Source organism: Propithecus coquereli, unplaced genomic scaffold (genome assembly GCF_000956105.1).
Source record: "Propithecus coquereli isolate 6110/MARCELLA unplaced genomic scaffold, Pcoq_1.0 Scaffold304, whole genome shotgun sequence".
Classification (NCBI taxonomy): domain Eukaryota; kingdom Metazoa; phylum Chordata; class Mammalia; order Primates; family Indriidae; genus Propithecus; species Propithecus coquereli.
In genome coordinates, this window is record NW_012148664.1 from 2,643,739 (window position 1) to 2,658,376 (window position 14,638).

Below are 14,638 nucleotides of genomic sequence, written 5' to 3' on the forward strand. Positions count from 1 at the left end.
CTCACCCAAGAAAATGGCTAATTTTTTATGATAGTTTGTGGGGATTTTTGTTTGTTGGTTTTTGAGTAAGTGGTTCCTTTTTTTTTTTTTTTTTAGTCCGATTTACAAGTTGACTCAAATAACTTAACATCGCCATGGTAACTAACTCCTCTGGTCAAAATGAGACAATCATAAGCAGATGCAAAGAGATAAGGAAGAGTCACAGGAAGAGGGAAAGGGTGGGAGAGCCATTTTAAGGCTTATGAAGATCAGAGGACAGAAACTATTAAAAAATAAAATAAAATAAAACCCTAAAACTCCCACATTGTAGAACCAAGTCAAAAGTTTTCTGCAACCACATTACAGCATCTATCACAGTGATTGGGCCAGGATACTTCCAAATTATTGCAATCCATCACCTTTCCTTCGGCACGTCCTATTTGTATAATAACTTAACAATATTTAACAATCGCTTCCTTGGTCTCGCCTTCACTCGTCGGAGTTCGAGACCAATGGAGGCTGCAGTACTTCAACCTGCCAGCAGGTGTCACCAGCCAATACGATTCCGAGAAGCCTAAAAAAAAACGTGAGGTTCCTTTTTTCCTACTTGAAAACCTTTGAGGGAACCTAAAGGTGGGCGATGCCACGTCCAAATTCCTAACTAGGACATCTCAAGCCCTTCAGATTTGACCCAGCTCAATTTTTACGGTCTTAATTCTTACCAGTTCAGGCGCCCATTTAATCAGCAGAGGGTTACTGAACAGGTGTTGTTTATAAGGGGCTATGCCGGGGATGGAAATGACAAGATGACAGAGATTTCATCTCTGCTCTGGGAAATTTCACTGCCCGCTCTGCCTAGGGAAGGACTTAGCTGCTGTGACAAATATATATATGTGTGTGCATGTGTGCGTATGTACACACCTGCATATTATGCGTGTATATATATATGTATATATACATACATGTATATGCCATGGCAAATACATATGTGTGTGTGTGTGTATATATATATTTGTTCTAGTAGCTTAGCTAATGCAATGGATATGGATATTGCAGTCTCTGTACCTCTCTCTCACACACACACACACAGAGATACACACAGAGGTTTAAAGAAGATACAATTAATGTATTTCTCAAACAAAAGACCGGAGGTGAGTGGTCCAGACTTGGTTGAGCTGCCCAGCTCCATCAGGTCAGTCGGGGACGTGGCTTCCTCCCATCTCGTTGCATCACAATTCCTAGGATGTTGTCCTTGGCTGCATGGTCCAAGCTGGGTCATGACCACACCTACGCTTCTGCCTGGAGGAGGGAAAGAGAAAAAGTGGAGGGTGAGCAATTTCCTTTCAAGCAAGAAACGCAGAAGTCACACCCGTCACTTCTATTCATGTCCTGGGGCCTGGGCCTAGTCATGTGGCCACATCTGGCCGCAAGGAAGGCTGGGAAATGTAGTCTTTTGCTAGGCAGCAACGTACCTAGTTAGAAATATGGGGCAACTAGCAGTGCGGTCAGAAAGCATCTTTTGTTTGTTTGTTTGTTTGTTTTCCCCCCACACAACCCCACTTTATTTTTCATTAATTTGTGAAGCAATTTTGTATCTTCTAGCATTGCCATCAATTGTAATTGTACTGTCACAGTTTAGAAATGCCGGTTCATAGAAATTTCTGGTGAACAGGATGGCCTGTAGCAGTTTACTATGCACATTTCATATTGATGAGACATCTATTACTGCCCTTTCGGGATGACAAGTATTATCACAGTGACAACTGAGTGGATAAAATTCCAGTAAAATGAAACTTAGAATCAAATTATTGTCTGCTCCAGAGAATGGGACATTTCAGATGGCTCTTGAAGGCATGTATAGAAGCCAGCTGGAAAAGGAGGAAGAAGATTCCAGAGTGTGAGCAGCGTGTGCAGAGGCCTGCGGTCATGGTGGAGGCAAGGTATGTTCGTGATGGGGAATGGGGATGTGTGTGGGGAAGGAAGGAGGAAGAGAAACCAGAGAAAATGGAGTGGAGTCAGATTGTACCAGGCCTTATACACCACACTAGGGAACTTAGACTTTACCCTGCAGAATAGATGTTTGGGGGGCAACTTCCCAGTCCAAGAGCCATGTCCACGTCCAAAAACTCTCAGTCACTGCTTGTGGGTGGGCTCTAGGGAGCCAGTTGATATCATTTAACCCTCACTGTGTTGCTCACGATTCGCTGGCAGCGCCAGGGATAAACACCTAACCCAGGATAGGCCAATCGGAATCTTCCTCTCAGGAATTTGAAAGTGGGATTGAAACTGTTGGCGCCTGCTTACCTGTGTCTAGAACTATAGCAAATACACTGGAAACCGTGGGGCAGCCCTAAGGGCCATACGAGTGCAGAATTGATCAAAGCTGGTCTACAGAGGACAAAAGGCTGAAGCCCGGTGCAGAGTCAGTAAAGGTGTGTTTGGATTTCTCCCCAGTCTCCAATTCCTAGTTCTAGTTCCTTCCTGGGGCTGGGCTGCATTTTCCACTACTTGGTTTCCAAAATACCCCTGTCATTGCCTCTTCTTTTTCCTTAGCAATAGCTTGAATAATAAATTATTTATGGCACGGGCTAAGCTACTGTGCTGCCAAAAAGACCCTCAAATGTAGCTCAAACAAGATAGTTTATCTCTCTGTGGGCAGGGAGGCCAGGGCCTCTGCTCCCCTAGGACCTCATCGAGAAAGACAGGAGTTCTAAGACCATCATCAATTACTTTAAAAATATACGTACTTTATCATTCCGTTTTTATGGGGTGCCTAACCAGGTAAGGCAGAGACTACAGTTGGGGACACGCAATGAGAGTAACTAGAGAGTGGAAAAACAACGTGTCCTAATGCCTCAAACCTTAAGAAGTCTTATCAGACACAATGGTTCTCAACCTCACCAGACCCAACTCCCTCAAATATATAAATATATTTCTATGTTTTAAAAATGTAATAGATACACTGTATTTATTATTAGCCTTGGAATAAAAATTTAAAATCAATGTAATTTACCTCTGATCGGGTACTGACTAGGCAGGGACACAAAGGAGCCTTCTGAGGTGCTGACAATGTCTGCATGTTGATGCGGGTGGTGGTTATGTGGCTATCGTCTTACACAAAAATTCACAGAACAAGGGGTCTCTCTGAATTGGTTTCTGTAGTTACACGTGAATTGACATGTATCTCCATAATAAAGTGAATTGTGAATTTATAATTATCTTCATAAAAATTTCAATTAAAAAGGAGATGCAGGTACGTTTTATATTATGTGTATTTTACCATAATTTTTAAAAAATGAGATGCATTTCACACCCATCAGATTGGCAGAAATTAAGAAGTTTAATAATATTCAACTTGGCAAGGATGCGGAGAAAAGGGAAATTCTTTTTTTTTGAGACACCGTCTCTTTCCGTCACCCTGGGTAGAGCGCAATGGTGTCATCATAGCTCACTGCAACCTCAAACTCCCAGGCTTAAGCGATCCTCCTGCCTCAGCCTCCCAAGTAGCTGGGACTACAGGTACATGCCACCACGCCTGGCTAATTTTTCTATTTTTTGTAGAGACAGGGTCTCACTATGTTGCTCAGGCTGAAAAGGGAAATTTTTAAACACTGGTAGGAGCATAAATTAGTACAATCACCATGGAGAACCACACAGAACTACCTAGTAAGATTGGAAATGTGAATCCCCCATGAGGCAGAAATTCCAGTTCTAACATGATGTTGAGTAACACGCCCACACACGAACAAGGATATATACATAAGACATTCTGTGGAATATTGTTAGTAATGGTACAAAATTGAAAACAAACAAAATGTTCATCAGTTTTTCCTTTGATTTAAAAAATAAAAAGTGAGCACTGTGCAAAATTCAACATGAAAAAGGAAACGTAAATGGCGATGTCTAATTGGATTCTGTGGTTTCAGAAACTGTGCAATACCCAACAGGCACACATACCATTAGTAATTGTGGCTATTTAAGAATAAAATAAAAATTTCATTTTTTCTTTAAAAAGGTCGTATTTCCATGCTGTCTGCCAAAACTTAACGGATAGCGTGCTGTCATTAACACATCCCTGTCTATTTGAAAGCCTCCAGAGGAATAAGCAGATGAGGCTTGGAGCCTTGGCAGTGGGGATTAGTGCGTGGCTAATCATAAACAGTGTTCTTAGAACCCGAAGGAGGGCACAGCCTTGAGGAGCCAGTGACGACTGCTGGAAATACCAGTGCAACATTCACGACACAGGAAGTTGAGAGGTGATGTGACCCACTGACGTGATTGCGGACCCAGGAGTAGAATCCATCCATGGGGCAATGGGGTACCCACGAGCCTCCTGGGATTCATGCCCACGTGTGGCCCCCTCCTGCACTGAATCAGAGCTGGCCCTGTGTGGCTAATAGAATGTGGTAGAAATGATGGCATGTGGCTTTCAAGGCTAGATCACAAGTGGCATTTTGCAGATTCCACCTTGGTCTCTTGGATCACGTGCTCTGTGGGAATGCATCCACTACGTTGTCAGGACACTCAAACCGGCCCAGGGAGAGGCCCATGGAGAGCGGAACTGAGGCCCCCAGCCACCAGCCGACTCCAGCTTGCCACATTGAAAGCGAATCCTCCAGCCGCAGGCAAGCCTGCGGATAACTGCAGTCCTCAGAAGACATCTGACTGCAACCTTATGAGCAACTCTGAGCCAGAACCACCGAACCCAGCTGCTCCCAAATTCCTGACCAATAGAAACTGTGAGATAATAGATGAGTATTATTGCTTTAAGAAAAAGTCCTTGAGCTATACACTGAAGATTTGGGAACTTTACCATATAGAAGTTATACTTCAATAAAAAGTTGTAAAATTTAACGATCGATTTAATGCAGAAAATAAACGCAATGCCCTCATTGTCATATAAAAAGGAAATAAAATGAAAATAATTTATGAAAAGTAATATAAAAATACTTAGATGCTGTAACTCCAGAAGACCTAATGAAGTAGTTTAAGGCTTACATCTAGAAAAATCATCTCCATCAATGTGATAGGTACAAATGCGAACTGAGACAAATGTGTTGAACCGGACGGTGACTCGCATACCAGAAGCAGTGTGGCCATTAGGGACTTGATTTTCCAAGACAGTAAATGTGGCAGATTATATTTTCCAAAATGGGTCGCAGAGACATTTCTGGTCCCACATGCTCTTCCGTGACATTTCTCTATCCAATGATGGATTTATTGCCCCCCACTTGAAACTGAGTGGGCCTCTGGGTCTGCCTCAACAAAGGGATGCCACTTGATTTACGAGACTGGGTCATAAACAGTGATATAGTGGGAGTCAGCTTCTGGAATGGTGGAGTAAGGACCTCCAACAAGTCACTTCTCCATAAAAGCAATGAGAAGACTGGGAAAAAAAATGATCAAAATCAACTTTGTCACAACTTCATAAATCAAACAAAATCTTATGACAACCCAAAGAGCATTTATTCAAAAAAAGCTGAATCTTGGTGATTCATAAAGTGAGCTTTGTGGCGTTTTAACTTGCCCTAGTCCCATCCCCTTCTTCCCAGCACTGCAGTAGCCTTGAAAACTGAGATCCTTGTAACTATTGTAGCTGTGAAAACCAGCCGTATAGCAGCAAATAAAGGGTGAAGAATGGGTTTGGAGGTGTCCTAAAAGCTCCATTCCTAGAGAAGTACCTTTATTCAACTTGTCTGGCAGCTCCCTGGAAACCACCAAATGCAAGGCTCATCTTTATTTTACCCGAGTGGGAGCTCACTCAGTGTGAATAGAAAAATTAGCTGGGTATAGTGGCGCATGCCTGTAGTCCAAGCTACTTGGGAGGCTGAGGCAGGAGGATCATTTCAGCCCAGGAGTTCAAGGCTGCCGTGAGCTATGATGATGCCACTTGCACTGTAGATCGGATGACAGAGAGAGACTGTGTCTCAAAAAAAAAAAATAATAAAAAATAAGCAGAAATCTGTGCACTGAACGCGATATGTCCAGCCACTTGCAAATGGTATATTTAAGCAGTTTTGAAGTTTTCTACATAAAGAAAAATGAGCCTCCAACAGAAAGGAGGGGCAGATTTTTTGTTGTTGTTGACTATTCATAAAAAGAACACAGATTTAAAAGGGTAATTTAACATCCATATAAATATAAAAAGATGAGAAGTGCGTTTCAAACCGTTTCTTATTAATTCAGTGTTACAGAAATCACAGGCAATACTATAAGGTTCATGCCATGCACACTAATTCACAAATGGACAGTGTTATTTCCCTAATCTCCCCAGTTGTTCAAAACAAAGCCAGTAAGGGCGACCCACAGTCTTCTGATCACCTGGGCACACTGTGGCTGGCAGGGGGCTCCAGGAGTCCTAGTCCTATTTCCAGATTTCACTGCCCATCTTCCAGATGGTCTGCAGTTCCTGTGGACTGTGTCCCCAGGAAACCTGTAGGCAGGTAGACCAGCCAGCTGACACAGGCGGGGCTGAATGGGGACAAATGCAGGGAGGCTGGGCCAGAGCTCCAGGAAGCTGGCACGGATTTCAGATTAGTTCCAGACCGTGCCTGAACCCAAAAGAATGTCCCCATGGTACAGTTTCTGGCAACAGTCAGGAGGCCTGTAGGAGAAGGGCAGATACTTTTCATACTGATAACTGGCAGGCAACACAGTTGCAAAGAACCTCTACCTGCTTCATCTCAACTGAGCTGGTAGTGCAGGTATAATCAACCCTAAGTTTGGAAAGAGCAAACTAGGACATTATGAAGGCCACACCAGAGGCAGATGGCAAAAACAGGGCTTGAACCCAGGTCTTCAATGTAAATGTCCAAGAGGCACACTGGGTTTGCTGGGGCCTCAGACCAGCCTATGAGCCCAGGTGGGCCCTCAGCCCATACCTGGGCCTGGGCCTCACCTCCCTCCCAGCTGCAGCAAGAGGCTCATCACTGCCTGCCGCTGGCAACACCCCGATGCAGGGGACTGTGGTAGAACCAAGTACAAATATTTATAATGTTGCATAATAAGACACAGTGCTGAGCACAGAGTGTGGATTCCTGTTTTGGAGATCAGGAGGCCTTTAATGGGACTGTAGGGCCGGGAGGACCCGCGGATCCATCTCTATAAATAGCCACGTTTTGGGAGATGAGCTTCAATGACTCTGGGGTTCCCCTATCCTGTTTTTAAGGCAGTGGTTCTCAATCAGGGGCGATTTGATCCCCAGGGGACATTTGCCAATGTCTGGAGACATTTTTGGTTGTCACAACAAGGGGAGGGGGTGCTATTGGCATCTAGTGGGTAGAAGCCAGGGGTGCTGCTGCCATATGTCCTACAATGCACAGGACAGCCCCCCACAAATGTCAGCAGTGCTGAGGTTGAGAGACCTGCTTCAAGGTAACAGATCGGGCTTAGAAAAACACCCCTCCGTCCCCTCCACCCTGCAGCAGAACAGCTTGCTCAAGACTTCACAGCTGGTGGAGTCCAAGCCTGAGATCAGGGCGTCTGATGAGCTATTCCAAGGGTCCCACCCATTCTAGGGAAAAACACTGCTTCCTGGCAACGTCCGGTCCCGTCCTCACTCTCAATCTCTTCTCATATAAAATGGGCATCGGGACACCTACCAATTAGTATGATTATGGGGATTAAGTGCGAAAAGGCATGTGAAAATGCTTTGTGAACTGGCTAAGTCCTGAGCTAATATCAGTTATTATGAATATTAAGGCTGTGGGTAACAAAACGGTACAAGAGGGGCAGTACCTGAACTTGTGGGCTCTGCACAGCATGGGGGTGTCCCCTCGACTCCCCTGACACGTGTGCTGGACACTGGAGATGGAAAAAAGAAAGATGTGGTCTTCATCTGTAAGGGGAGGGGTGGGGTGGTTCTCAAACCTTCTATAGCCTGGTGCTGAGAGCATAGCTCTGGAAGCAGGCGCCTGCGTTCACATCTGTTTCTGCCACGCACTGCTTACATCACCTTGGGCAAGGTGTGTGACCTCTCTGTGTCTCCTTCCCTCATCTGTAAAATGAGGATAACATAATAATACCTCATAGTGGAGTTACTTGCTTGCACCAGAGCCTGGCACGTAGGAAACGCAAAATAAATGTTAGTTATTATTATTGTTGTTCTTGCTAATATCCCCAGCTTTCCACGGCGCTTTCTGACTCTGTCTTCAGCACACTCCTCACTCATGAACAATTTTGTCAAAATTTCCTTTTGTGTAATAGTACACGCTGCAGATTCCCCGAGGCTGGGATCAGGACCGTTTTTGTCATCATCGCCTTTCCCCTGTCTAACACGGGGTGCTCAGAGACTCTTGTTGAATTAATAAATGAATAAATTCCCTGCTCCCAAGAATCATACCACCAAGTAGAGACCTGTCAATAAGTATTGGCAAAGTAATACTTGCAGTTATTGAAATATTTACATTTATTGATTCAGCAAGTATTTACAGATCATCTGTTGTAGGTTCTGGGGATAAAGTGTAGCAAGCCGAACAGATAAGTTTCTGTCTCACATCCTAGCAGGGGCAGACAGAGAGCAAACAGCTAGAAGTCATATCAGGTGCTGACATATGCGAGGGGGAGGTCAAGGCAAGAGGAATGGAGAGAGGCGGAGGTTATTTTTCATGTAGGATTTTCGGGGGAGGACTCCCCGACACGGAGATATTTGAGCCAAGACCCGAAGGAAATGAGGCAGGAAACCATTTGGATATCTCAGGGCAAAGAATTCCAGGCTCGGAGACCAGCAGAGGCAAAGCCTGGAGAAGGGAACTGGCTTGGTGGTTCATACAAAGACGGCCTACACAGCCGGAGCCAAGGCAGGGAAGCACGTGGGCAGAGGTGGAATTGTCACAGTGCCTCAGGGCACCTCACCTGCATGGACAGGGCCCCTCCAAGCCCCAAGAGAGGCCAGCAACTTGCTCACATGGTCATACGCTTCACAACATTTGCAGAAATAAGATATTTCAAGTTCAACAGATTGGAACTGCTGCCTCCTTCCTCCTACTTCCCCTCTGTGACGTGTCCCCCTGAGGTCGATGGTATTAGACATTCAATGTGTGGAACTGGGCATTTTTCAGGCTCCCGGGGGAAGTCGCCTTGGGGAGCGTGACGGTTAATTTGGGGTGTCAACTGGATTAGGGAATACCTCGGGAACTGGCAAAGCATTGTTTCCGGGTGTGTCCGTGAGGGTGTTTCCAGAGGATCTGGGCATGTGAGTCTGAGTGAACTGAGCGGAGGAGACCCACCCTCAGTGTGAACTGGCACGAGCCAGTCTGCTACAGGCCCAGGTAGAACGAAAACACAGGAAAGGCAAATTGGTTGCTATCTGTCCTGGAGCTGGGACACACTCTTCCTCTCCTGCCCTTGGACTCCAGGACTTATACCAGCAGCCTTCCGGGTTCTCAGGTCTTTGCGTTGTCACTGAGTCACGCTACCAGCATGGCAGGGTCTCCAGTTGCAGATGGCCTGGCATGGGACTGATTTCTCAGCTTCCACAATTGTTCTAATAATCCCCCTAACACAGCCCCTCGTATATCTGTATTGTATATGTATCCTGTTGGTTCTGTCCCTCTGGAGAATCTTGACTATACAGGTAGATTTTTCACATGTCGTCATTTATTTTCTCATTGTAAAGAAACATTCCAGTTCATACATCATTTTGGATGTCTCTTAAAAGGCCCTCCCATTTGTATAAGCTTCAGGCCCCACAAAACCTGGATGCCATGCTGGAGGTAGGAGAAGCAGAAGGAGATGAGGACAGGGAAGTGGCTGGGGTTTCTCTGAGTGGGACAGGAAGCCAGTAGGGTGTTCTGGGCAGAGAAGTGACCTAACATGATCCGTTTTATAGGATCATTGTCTGTCCTATTAAGACCCCATCACCTCTGTGAGAGGTTCATGGTACACCAGGGCGCTATGGCCCAGAGAGCACAAACATGTGCATTTGGGTTGAGTCACAGGGAGTTTTTAGGAGGTGCAAACGGCTTCACCTTTGGATGGAGAGAAAGTTGCCATGAGCACGGGACAGATAAACAGTGAGGGGCAGTTGGGGACGTGGGCTGGAGAGGTCAGCAGGATCATGTCACAGTGGCAGGCGCTGCCCAAAAGACATCTCTTATATTCATCGGCCTTATTGGCTTTCAGTGGACAGGCACCATATTGAAGTGGGGAGGAAGTGACATCCCCCAGTATTTTCTTACATTCTCTTATGTGGCTAACTCACTCTGTCTTGTTCGTTCTTGGTCACAAGAGAATGCAGCATGTTGGTGTTGCGGGGAATGGGCCCTCCCTGCACCCTAAACTACTGTTCCAGACCCAGGAACCCTCCTCTTCTCGGGTATACTTGTCTGGGGCAAGGAGCAGGTAGCAGATCTCCCTGTTCTCCCAAAGGCAGGTGATCTTATTCTTGGGCCGTCCACTCTCTGTCCCAGAATGTCCCAACACTGTCCCATGCATGGGGTGTCTCAGGCCCTCATGTAAACAGACCCTGGGTGCTCTCCCATCCTGGCTCTGCAGCCATGCCTGACAATGTCTGAATTCCCAGTGGATACCCTGGGGAGGGTCCCACTCTGGAACCCTCATGGTCTGTATAAATATGTCTATACCATATATAGGGAATTGTGTATGTCCATAGACATGTTTGTATGTACAGATGACACGCCGTGTGTCATTGAGCTAAAATTATATTATGGAAACATGTTTTTGAGTCTGTTTGATAGAGTTTCTGTTCAAGCCCATGTTCGCATGATTGAGTCATGGGAAAAAAACAGCATTCTTATAGATGACAACATTTTTAGTGGAGAAGTTCCACCTTAGTGTAAACATGAAAAAAGGGTTCATTTCTGTGTTATTACAATTACTCCAATCTTAGATTAATTGGGGGAGAAAAGGAATTTTCCATTGAGGTTTTGGCCCTCCCTTTGCAAGCCCATTGTCTGTCAATATTCCCTTTCTCTTCCTTCTATTGTTTGTGTTTTTTTTTAAACTATATTTCAACACAGACACTCAAATATTCAGTATTCAACATTCATGTTTGTAAAGAGATGTATGGTTTATAAAATGCCCTTTTGCATGCAGCAGTTCATGTAAATGTCACAAGAGCTTTGTGCAGAAGGAATTGTTCCTACTTAATAGGTGACATGTTTGAGGGTCAGAGAGTTTGCGCACTTATCCAAGGACACACACATCGTAAATGGCAGAACCTTTATAAACCAAGCCCAGCCCTCCAATATGAGACCACAGGCAACTAATCACATTTTTGCATGAAGGTGTTTAGTTGGAGGGTTAATGCTTGTTTCTCATAGAGAGAGAGACTGAGGTTAACAGACAGTGGAAGTAGTTTTCACTATTGCTATCAAACAAATATGATATTATTGGCAGTTCAAGAACGTCCATTTTCTAACAGAGCTAGGTAATCTTTCAAAGCCAAAATTTCTGTTTTGGGTGAAGAAGCTTCATGATAAAGAATCCATAAGTAATCCATTTTTAACTAGTTTTGATCAAGAAAAATAGATCTTCCCGCTGATTTGTCAAAGTTCTTTGGAGACAAGTAATAAAGATGAACCTGGGCTAGCGTAAACAGAAAGGAAGAATAAATAAAATTACAGGTTGTCTCCAGGAAACACGGGACAGGAATGCAGTCGGGTTAGGACCACAAATCGACAGGATTTTTTTTTCTCTCTAGCTCTTTTCTCGGCTTTTCTCTGAACATGTGCTTCTTTCTTCTCGCATTCTCAATTCAGACACACTTTCTCTGTGTCTCTGGCCCTATGAAGGAATATGGGAATATGGCCATTCCCACTATTTCCAGAGACCGAGGGGCCAGCAGGGACTAACAAGTAGCTTCCTGGTCTGAATTCTCAATTCCCAGGGGAGAGAATTCCTTGGGGCAGGTGTCTACCTCTGATCCAATCAGCAACCACCAAGGGCCGAGGGTGTCCTATAATATTAGCCTAGTGACAGGGGCCTATCCTAGTGCGCCAAGGGGCAGTTCCCAGAGAATGAGGACTTATGAGTTTTGCACATGCCCCCAAAGTGTTTACCATAACTAAGTAACAGGAAAATTGTCATAAAGTTTGGAATTAGCCAGTAGGTAATAGTCTTGTTGGGATTTAACCTTCACAACTGCTTTTGGAGAGTTCAGAAACTCTTAAATATAAATGTTAATATCGTGTGTTTATTTATATGTTTAAATCTGGGAACATCTTTGGAGACCACCTAACCCAAACGTTTATTTAAATCAGTGATGATATTGCAATCAGGTGGCTGAAGGGACATGCACAAAGGCACACAGTGAGTTGGCTGAAAAAAATGAACAAGTGAGGCCGGGTGCGGTGGCTCACGCCTGTAATCCTAGCACTCTGGGAGGCCGAGGCGGGCGGATTGCTTGAGCTCAGGAGTTCGAAACCAGCCTGAGCAAGAGCGAGACCCCGTCTCTACTATAATTAGAAAGAAATTAATCGGACAACTAAAAATATAGAAAAAATTAGCTGGGCATGGTGGCGCATGCCTGTAGTCCCAGCTACTCGGGAGGCTGAGGCAGAAGGATTGCTTGAGCCCAGGAGTTTGAGGTTGCTGTGAGCTAGGCTGACACCACGGCACTCTAGCCAGGGCAACACAGTGAGACTCTGTCTCAAAAAAAAAAAAAAATGAACAAGTGAAATTGGGACATGTTTCTGACTCCCAGAACTGTGCTCTTTGTACTGTCCCAACTTTCTCCATATGGTCTCGAAGCAGCAATTAGCGCTGGGTCAGAGAAGGAAAACCAGTAGGTATGATGTAGATAGAACAAGGGATTGATTGTGGGAATTTAACTCGCTTGAGAGAGCCGTGAAACTGTCTCAGTCCAGCTGTTCCTGCTGTTTCTGGTGCCAAGCCCCAAGTCACAGGACAGGTGGCGGAAGGAAAGATGAACACAAAGTGGGAGAGGTAGGCCAACTGGACCTACGTCTGTCTCTCACTGGAATCCACGTCCCAGCCCTCCTCCGTCTCAGAGCCTCCGGTTTTCTCTGATAGAACCCACAGTAGGGAGGATGATGGTAGCAGAGTCCATTCTTCCCCTTCTCGGTAAGCTCTGGGGAACGTGCCCGGTTCCAGTTATTGGCAACTTCTCACAGTAATAGCAACTCTTGTCCTCAGCCTTCAGCCTTAGCCACAATCCCAGTCTGATGGGAAATGTCCTACTTAACATCCCATTTCCTACTTCTCCCTTGGAGCTTCCCAGACCCCATAACTCCCACGGTTAGCAGCAACAACCAGGGATCTTTTGGAGATGTGCTTTTTAACTGGGAAGGAGATGCACAGGAAGGTAGATGAGTTTACTGTAAAACCCAGCCATTCCCCCAACGTCTGTCATCTCCAAAGCAGTGGCATAAAGAGAACTGGGTGTCTAAAGCAGAGACACTGAAAGGGGGGTAAAGAAAAGAAAGGAGCTGTTTGAGGTCTTCGCTGACATGACTGGAATCATTCGGGCATCCAGTTGCTAGAAGGCAGAGACAGGACCACGGACAGACGGAGGGAAACAATTATCGCTGAGCCCCTACGTGGCTCATGCATTGCCTGCCTTTGTGCTCACAACTACTCATGGCAGAAAGTCTTAGTCCCAGGCAAAGGTGAAGAAACTGAAACTCAGAAAAGTTAAGCAGCGTCCTAGCATCACACAGCCATGTACGAAAGAGCCGGCCTTCCACCCCAGTGCACGGGAAAGGGAGTGCGCTTTCTACTACGTCTCGCTTCCTCCACGAAAGACGGATGTAGCAACCTGCAGACTTCAAGAGGACGCATTGTTGGGGAGTTACTGTTTAATGGGTACGGAGTTTCAGTTTGGGATGATGAAAAAGTTCTGGAGACGGATGGTGATAGATGTTGGATGGTGGTAAATGTTGCACAACAACGTGAATGCGCTTAATGCCACCGAACTGTACACTTAAACATGGTGAAAGTGGTAAATGTTATGCTATATATATTTGACCACGATTTTTAAAATACGCAGTTAAAAAAAATTACATATTGGATGGCTCCATGAACCCTCCGCCCCCTCCTTCTTTCAACACATATATTGGCCAAGCCAGTTTGTTTCTGTTTTCCCATTAGCCTAGAGCTGCTGTCCCCAATACCTGGGCCACAGACCAGTACTGGTCCGTGGCCTGTTAGGAACCGGGCCGCACAGCAGGAGGTGAGTGGTGGGAGAGCGAGTGAAGCTTCATCTGTATTGACAGCTCCTCCCCATCACCTGCATCACCGCCTGAGCTCCACCTCCTGTCAGATCAGCGGTGGCATTAGCTTCTGCATTATGATGAGTTGTATAATTATTTCATTATATATTCCAATGTAATAATAATAGAAATAAAGTGCACAATAAATGTAATGCACTTGAATCATCCTGAAACACTGCCCCTCTCCCTTCCGGCGCAGGTCCGTGGAAAAATCGTCTTCCATGAAACCAGTCCCTGGGGCCAAAAAGGTTGGGGACCACCGGCCTAAGGGGATGAAATGAATCAGTCAGAGCATGAGCTATGCGGAAGGAAAGATGCCAGCATAACACCTTATCAGGGAAACTTGTACTACACACACAAAAAATGAGTCCAGCAAGAAGCCAGTGAGTCCTCAATATGTGTTTGAGCAAGGAAATAAACCACATTTTAAAAATCTGCTCCTTTCTTTTAAGATTGTGGAGGAAGAA